Source organism: Gavialis gangeticus, unplaced genomic scaffold (assembly GCF_001723915.1).
Source record: "Gavialis gangeticus isolate Ggan-Ray unplaced genomic scaffold, GavGan_comp1, whole genome shotgun sequence".
Classification (NCBI taxonomy): domain Eukaryota; kingdom Metazoa; phylum Chordata; order Crocodylia; family Gavialidae; genus Gavialis; species Gavialis gangeticus.
In genome coordinates this window covers 37,237,278-37,245,845 of record NW_017729025.1, presented here as the reverse complement: position 1 = coordinate 37,245,845, position 8,568 = coordinate 37,237,278, and the positions used below count along the sequence as shown (strand labels likewise).

General features: G+C 45.8%; 1 long non-coding RNA gene across 1 annotated transcript in view; it reads left to right on the top strand.

Moving 5' to 3' along the window:
* LOC109299447 overlaps positions 1-8,508 on the top strand; it is a 15,019-nt gene extending 6,511 nt beyond the window's left edge. Inside the window, exons 2-3 of the long non-coding RNA XR_002097850.1 lie at positions 6,073-6,313; positions 6,968-8,508. This is a non-coding gene — a long non-coding RNA (uncharacterized LOC109299447). The remainder of the gene's footprint in view (positions 1-6,072; positions 6,314-6,967) is intronic.
* Positions 8,509-8,568: the final 60 nt, after the last annotated feature.

Here is an 8,568-nt window from a genome sequence, read left to right as displayed (position 1 = left end):
CACATTGATGTGTTACCCAGGTTTATAAAGGGTAACAATCTACAATATTATGCAAGTATTGGTGGCAGACATATTGCTGTTTTCACTGTGATGAAAGCTACTTCTGGGGGGGAGTTTTTGATCTACTTCAAGAAAAGTTAAGGAAAGAAAAAGAGCAGTGCTTTGTGTGATGGCTCAGTTGGCACAGTAAATTAAACAGCTGAGTGGAAAGCCTGTCAACACTCCAACATTCAGATACAAAGGAAATCATTACTCTCTATTGAAGGTGAGAGAAAAAATGAATGGTGCAGTCTTCTTTATCACTTCATCTAGCAAGGCAAACAGTGGGCTTTTCCCACAAAACACCAGTTTGGAATACAGTCTACAACAGTAGTTAAGTTGTGGACATCCAGGAGTCCTTGAAGTCAGGTTAATGGAAGTTAAGTTTTGCAGTCATAGTATCCATGATGGCACCCTTTTTTAAATGTCTGCTGGGACTAAGAAATAGAGTCTGTTAGCATAACTGGGCTAGTCAACCATACCAAATTACTGGAACGTACGAACAGAGCTATAGTTAGTCAGCTTGGTCCTCCTGAGTTTGTCATGATCTATGAATCTGCAAGTAGAATAGGTAGATTTGAAACTTCCAGAGGTACTTCTACATTTTCTGCCACCAAGGAACTAGCCAATATTTTGGAGGTATCTTCTGTTCACACGAGAAAAGTTCCCTTGCTTGCAGATATTATGGGGGAGGGGGTGTCATTTTTGTATCTACTTGTGGATATTGTAAAATAATAGATTGTGAGAGACTTTTCTGCACCCATCCATAGAAAGAACAACGTGTTTATCAGCATCCATAGGCAATGCATGGGAGAGATGGGGGGGGCGCATGTCCCCCTTAAGATTGGCAGCTGCCGAAGCCGCTGCTGGCTTCTGCAGGCAGATGCCACTTGCACCCCACCCCCCAACTGCTGCCAATGTGGCCAGCGGCATTTAAAAAATCTATGAAACCTGTTGAATACCTATAAGACACATTGCCCCAAAACACTGAGAACAACCTAACCTGCCACAAGTAAAGCAGGCAGGTGAGGATACTGTCAATGTCCTGCCATTCCTAGGGTTATCAAATACACTTGATTCACTGTATGTAGATATGGGTATCATCCAGCCATCTCATATCCTCAGTGAACTGTTGCACTAATAGGGATTTCTTGGACAAAACCTGTTTCCTACTGACTGGTTCTCAGATGACAGGCTGTTCTGGATGCACGGTGGTCAACACCCACCCACCCATGCAACCAGACAAACACTGGGTTGCTGTGTACCTAATAAAGCATGGCCGTGTGAGAAGGTTTTTAATTTTCCTCTCCATTAACAAGGCTACTTTCTCTCAAACAAGTAATATGACACTTTTAAGCAAAAATGCCAGCAAAGCCATATGGTAAAATAAACAATCATAAGATCTCCACCCTGTTGCCCCCAGATATTACTGTGTGGAGGTAGGGTTTGTTAGGTTTTTTTTAACATCATCGTAGCAAGAACTTATCTTTTAAACAGATTCTAAAACCAAATTCTAAGCATTTTAGTGCAAAACAGTTGAATGGTGATGTGATCTGTAAAAAGTATGTCTAAAAGCTTGAATGTGTAGACCCACTCAAAACATATTTCAAGAAGCCCAGACATATGCTTCTGCCATGACTTTCATCATTATTTTTTTACAGTATGTGTCCCTTGTTGGGTTGGGTTTGAAAGATAAACTGGTGTCTATCTTTTATTATTTTTTCCTTTTACCACCATCAGTTCAAAGATATTAAACCTAGATCAGGGGTGGGAAAAGTCCAACTCATGGGCCAGATTGGGCCTGCAATAGACTCCATTTCCCAGCAGCCCCTGCTTGCATCCCTGCAGCCGGTTTCCATGGAGAACCCAGCAGCGGCAGCACTGTGACAGCACAGGGCCAGGGTTTCTAGGAAGACCAACCCCAGCAGCACTGGCAGGGTACGCAGATGGGTGGGGAGCTGCTCCAGGGCCAGGGTCTTGTGGTGGTGACAACATGGTCTGGAGCCAGGGCTGAACCACAACCCACTGCCCGCATGCCCCAGGCAAGGGTGTGCAGGCAGCAGATTATAGCTCTACCCTGGCTGTGGACCACACTTTCACTGCCACAGGATCCCGACCCTAGAGCAGCTCCCCACTCAGCTGTGCACCCTCCGTGAGGGCTGTTCACCCTCCTTGAGGACTGAGATAAGCCAAGCTAGGAGAAGATCAACAAGTGCATCAATGAAAAAAGGGCTGGGAGGTCATTGAGAAGGCTGAGAGAAGTCATCGATGCTAATGGTCTGCAGCAATCCCACATGACAGTTTGGGGTGGTCCCCTGCTATCCCCCCCCCCCCCCCCGCCACTGCTGGGGTCTCCCATGGAAACTAGCCACAGCAACACAGGTAGGGGCTACTGGGAAATGGAGTCCAGCCACTGGCCAGATCTGCCATTTTGCCCACCCCTGACCTAGATAGTCAAGTTGAATAGTAAAATATAGATTAAAAACAATTAAAGCAAGAATGGAATTATTAAGGATTTCAAACCTCAAAGTTTGAATTCCAAAGTTGGATTTCAAAGTGGGACCAAGTCTATATTTTAGGACTTAAGCCATTTTCAGTGTTTAGGAGACAAAAAAGTAAGTGGCAGTAAAGCCTCTTAATCAAATCTTGAGTCTGGCAGACATTTTCAGATGTTACCAATGTTGCCTATAATAAAGGAGTGTGCTTAGTTCAGCCACAGCTTTCAGAAAAACATCCCAGCCCTAAGTTGTGCATTTGGTACAGACAAGATAAGCCTGGCTGATTCCCTTGACTAAATCAAACACACTGGATCCATTAACAACTGACATTTTGTACACAAAGCCCCCTTATCATGCCAAGAAGAAATGTTACTTTTATTCTCGTTCAATATATGTAATGATAGTTGGACATTTTTATTTTAATGCTTATTCCCAAGGTCCAACCCTTCCAGAATAACTTGGTCGTGATTCTTTGATGTTTCTAGGACTTTGTGAGTCACCCTATTTTCCTATTCTGGTAGGAAGAGACATCTTTTTCTTTTCTCCACATAACCCTAATACATGTAGGCTAGCTATTTTTGAAGCACAGCTGTGTAAAGTTTAGCTCTTTCATATTCTGTTATACCTGCTCTTTGGAGAATGTCCTTCCTTTCAGCACCCAGTAAGCATATCACTGTAAGTCTCATGTTTTTGTCTGCACTTGGAGGAGCACTTAATTGCTCAAGCTGGTACCTAGGCACAACAGTCCCACCCCAAATATTCAGTTAATTAGTCAAAAGCCCTGTTATCAATTGTAAGCAAAACTTAACTGTGGTATGATGAAACCTCTGGTTAGGTTGTTGCACCAGCTGCTTCTTTCTTGTGAAAGAGAACCTTTTATTAGACAGAGCTCTTATGAATTTCCATCACTCTTTTAGCAGACACACTTGCTTCGGTGTCAAAGCTATGTTTCCCTTTATACTGTTAAGAGCTATTTCTCAGATGGCCATTAGTAAGGCATCAGAGACTGAACCCAGTGGAGCCTTCCTCTGTTCTGGAGGTGGAGCAGTGGGGGAGTGAGTGGATTTGATAAGAAGCTTTGAAAAGGGCAAGTTTCTCTTCACACTACCAGGCATGTTATCAGACAGCAGTTCTAAAATAAGTCTGCCAATAATCTATATTTTTTCTATAGTGTGTGTGGGGAGGGGGGCAGGGGGGAGGACGGTGTTTGTGCACATGTGCACCCTTCTTTCCTCCTTTTCTTTCATTCCCCAAAGTATAAATTACTGTCTAGTCTGGTGAGAAAATCTGGTTTTTACCTCTATAACTTTCTGGTGTAGAAGCATTTAAATCTTTCACCAGGTAAACTTAAGGCTTTTTGATAGCATCTTCAAAACGTTCTAGATGATGGGGTGGGCAATTATTTTGGGCGGAGGGCCGCTTACTGAGTTTTGGCAAGCCATCGAGGGACTCATGACATGCAGCCCAGGGCAGATTAATATTCATTTTCTAAATTTTTTAGGGGCCCCGCAGGCCACGTAGAATGGCCTGGTGGGCCGCATCTGGCCTGCGGGCCACATTTTGCCCACCGCTGTCCTAGATGGAACTGGGATTTGCCAGGGTATGTTTTCCATGCCAGGGTCACTACCTGTAAATTCCCTCCAGGGTTCTGAAAAATAACTGTACACTTGGGCTAGGTACAGACATTACACTTAACACACATTAAGCGCACAGAAAGCGCTTTACAGCCATAACAGAACAGCTGTTCACAGCACATAACGTGCTTTAAAAATGGTGGATCCCATCGTGGATGGATGTGGTATCAGAGTAAAGTGCTTTTGGTTAGAACACTTTATCAAATGGCTTTACTACATCCAGCATAAACTGAGGTGGGTTGTGTTCCCTGACAGCCTAGAGGCCCCTCGCTGGGCAGCTTGCTAGTCTCATCTGAGTAGAAAAGCACCAGCACAGCCCTGCCCTGGGCTGTCCCAGAGAGGAGACTGAAAAGCCTCTGTCTCCACCCTGCATGGCTGAGTAGGGGGTGGGAGGAATGCATTCCCTCCTGCCATGAAGGTCCCCCACAGCTTGCTGGCTCAGGGGTCAGGGAAGGATTGGGCTGGGTCCATGTGGTGGTGGAGGGTCTCTTCCCCCACCTCCCTGCCCAAGCCTTCTGACAATTTTAGTGAGCAGCTGCAGCATGAGGCTGCTTGGCCTGACTTTTGGCTGTGCTGGGAACTGGGGGAAGAAGGCCTCCTGCCATGTGGACCCAGCCTGCCCCCCACCAAGACCTGATCCAGCAATCTGTGGGAGAATGCAAGGCACAGGGGCTCCCTTCTCTCCCCGACCTCCCCCCACCCCAACCTCTTGACTGCTACAGCCAGGAGCTGCAAGCACAGGGGCTCTGCCGTCCCCACCTCTCTCCCCACCCAGCTGCTACTAACAGTTGCCAGCTGGTGGTGGGAGCAGGGTTGGAGAGGAAGGTGCATCTGTTCTGTTCTGTTCTATTCAGTCCTGCTCTAACTTATAGTCTTTAAGTAAAGCTCAATAGAGTACTTCTGCCAGGGGCTTTTTGAATGTCTGTATTTAGCCTTAGTGTTCAGGTTAATTGTGAAGTTTTTCCCTCCCCAACGCCCTCTGACCCCAGGCACAATATATTCCAAACGGCGTACATAATACTCGGATTCTGGTAGTGCACATCCTTGGTAAAGACTGTCTCAGTTTCACCCCTTTCATAAACAGAGTCCAACAAATCATCTATAATGATCACACTTATTTTATTGAGTGGTGTAGCCAGGGCTCAGCTTAGGCCTGTACTCATTGGTATGGCAGCTGCCGGCACACCTCACAGGTGGCAGATCCCCAGCCGGGCTTGCAGGGAAACAGTGAGCCCATGCTCCCAGGGCAGACTCTGCTGCGCTGCTGGACAGGCAGCCAGTGCCTGGAAGCATTCCCTGGGCTCTGCACCTGGATCAGGGCAGGGATCAGAACCCCAGCCCCACAGGGGCTCAGACTGCAGCCCAGAGAGGGAGCAGGCAGCTGGTGCACAAAGCGCTGCCTAGGGCCTGGAGGCAACAGCTGCAGGGGATAATGAGCCCCTGGGGTGTTAACCTGCTGGCAGCAGCCAGGCATGTGGGAGTGGGCAAGGGGCTGGATTGGCTCATGCCGGCCCAGAAACCCCTATGTAAGTTTGTATTGACCCTAGGATGGGGGGAACACATGGACAGATGAGGGCTATCTTCATGTTTCCCTGTGGAGGCAGGAGATTTTGCAGGGACGTTGAGCATCTGAGCTTCCCAAACTGATGTTGGATCATCATGCTGCCAGGAGAAGCCACATACCCCTAGGGGCTAAGCTGGGGTTTGTGACTCCCCTGGCCCCACATTACTCATGGGGACTGCCCAGGACAGGCAGGCCCATACAGACTGAGCAAGTACAGGGCAACTCCTGTGGGTCTGGGATTGCTTGAGGAAGGGAGACCAAGGTGTCCAGAGGATGAAAGAAGAGCCTAGGGCATGGTCATTTGTGTTCTTATTGGTTTATTTGCTTCTTTACACAGACCATGCCCAGCTGATCCTGACCTTGCAGTAAAATCTAGTGAGAATAGCTGAAACACACAGACTCTGGACAACCTGGCTGCTTCTTTCTCCACCTGAGCTGCAAGGCAGTCACTCAGGACAGCCAGATGTGAGTGTCTAGCACCAACTGGAACCCTGAGTGGAAAGGGTGGGATATAGGGGAGGAGGAGCCCCACAGAAGACATTGACCTATGCCAACTTCAGCCAACTCTCTTTGAGCAGGTCCTACCTCCTTATACTTCTTTCCAACTACATCAAGTCATGGCAGGAAAGATTTGAAAGCAAGAGAGAGAGACACCTGTTGAGTGTGTGGCACACAGGCCCCATCCCAGTGCAGCTCCTCAGCCTGGGTCCCTTATAAGTGGCAACAACTGGTCATTATTAAATGTGTGAGACAAATCCTCAATACATTTGAGAGATTTGCAATTCTTTAGATGTTAGCTATAAAACTGCATGAGAATCTTGGGCATCACCGAGTTTACCCAGGGTTTTTCAGCAGTTTTTTGATTAAGAAATTGTCCCTGCAATTTCTCAGCCCCAGAGAAACAACTGTAAAAGGTGTTTCCACAATCTGGCCATTCTTAAAACCACAAGTTATCATTTTAAAATCTTTTATGATGACTCTTTTATCATAAGTGACTTTCTGTTGAATATTGGATATTGGTTTGGTTTTATTTAATTCTTTTAAGCATTGCTGTCTCTATTAGTCACCAGCTTTGGCTCCCTATGATGGACAATTGTTGCACAAGTGCTTCACAGGGGAATGATCAATGGGACCCAGGCAATATGAACTAACCCCCTCAAAATTGGTTTCTTCACTGTTCCTCACATACCTTTTTAGTTTTCATGCAGACCTCTGATGTTTTGTGCCTGTAGGATTTTGGCTCTGCTGCCACCACCTTTGTGATGTGCCAATCTGGTGGAATCTTGCTTCTCAGCTTCCCCAGGGGAGGGTTCATCTTTGTTGCTCATAAGCAGCACAGAATCTGATACAGATTGTGATCCTGGGACTGGCCAAGGAAACTGTACGACTCCAGGTGGATGCCAGCAGTGGTGATAGCAGCTATGAAAACACTGATATTTTCACAGATTGTGGGACGCAGTCTCACATCCAATACACATGAGCTGTTTCCTCATCAATAAATGCAGAAAAAACCCCTCATAAAATGGTAAGTGAGGAGGGAAGTTGAGTTTGTCAGGATCTCTTGCAAGGCTTCTGTTTGATCTGAGTTTCCCCCACAGGGAGTTCATAAGCAGGGTAGTAAATTTGCTTTCAGCTCAGTTCATTCTTTTGATCTCTGCATAAAAGAATGCTTTCTTCCTTACAGAAACTAATGCATTGATTTAGTTTTCTTCCCCTGTCTGTACTCTGGTTGGGAAATCCTAATGCCTCTTTTTTCTGTCTGAGGTATAGTCTGTATTTGGCAAACAGCTTATTTAACCTGTCAGGGAAATGCCAAATATTATGGATTATGGACACCGTGGACCCATCTTTTATAGACAAGGCTAATTCCACAGTGCACCAGAGGCCAGCGATAGGCCCGTCCTCTTCCGTATAGTGGACAAAGTGGCCAAGGCTACCTTTGCTTGAACTCCACACAGGCCAGGCACAGAGGGAACAGGGGTTTGCCATCTATCCCAAATGACAGCCAAGGGTAAAAAGAGCCCTCCTGGCAGATATACTTTAATTTGGAGAGTTCCAAAGAACTCTGTAGGCATGGTTGATTGCTTGTAAATGAATGCAGGGTGCTCAGTTGGGTCTTCCTGGATCCTGTTTATATATGAGCACAGTTTCTTCCAACGGATGATGGGAGTAGCCAATTTCTCTCTCTCTCTCTTTCCTTCCCCCTGGGAAAAATGTATGGGTGAGGGGGTTTAACATTTAATCCTGTATGCAGCCTTGTGGACTGTGGCATGATGTTATTTGAGTTACTTGAGCACAGCAACATCATGCGTCATGATTATTAGAATGGTTTTTCACAGCCAGAGCAGTGTTGGGACCAATTTTTTTTTTTTTAAAGAAAGTGTTATTTCTCATGTAACTTTCTTATCCAATCCAAAAAGCTCTGCATCAGTGAGTTTCTCTCTGACTACAACAACCATCATGCCTACCATGTACTGGATATTTCCACGCTTTTTTAAATCTACTAGGAACATCTCTTATGATAAATGATCTGGTTATAAGTCTTCATTTTTCACTCCCACCTGTGTTTTTTATAATAATCATAGTGATGCATAACTTCCCATTCCTCATTATCTCATCATTATTCCGAAGTAGATGATAGACCTGGGCTAGGAACTATTCTAAGCTTAGAGGACCCTTATATCTCCTGATTGAATACAAAGGATCCTTCAACCCTCTCACATTCAAAGTCAGCCGTGCATCTGGCTCTATTTGGGAGTAAGTCCTATCAAGTACATGTTGTATATGTCTCTAAACAGTCATGCTGTGATAATGTTAGAGTGATGTGATAGTG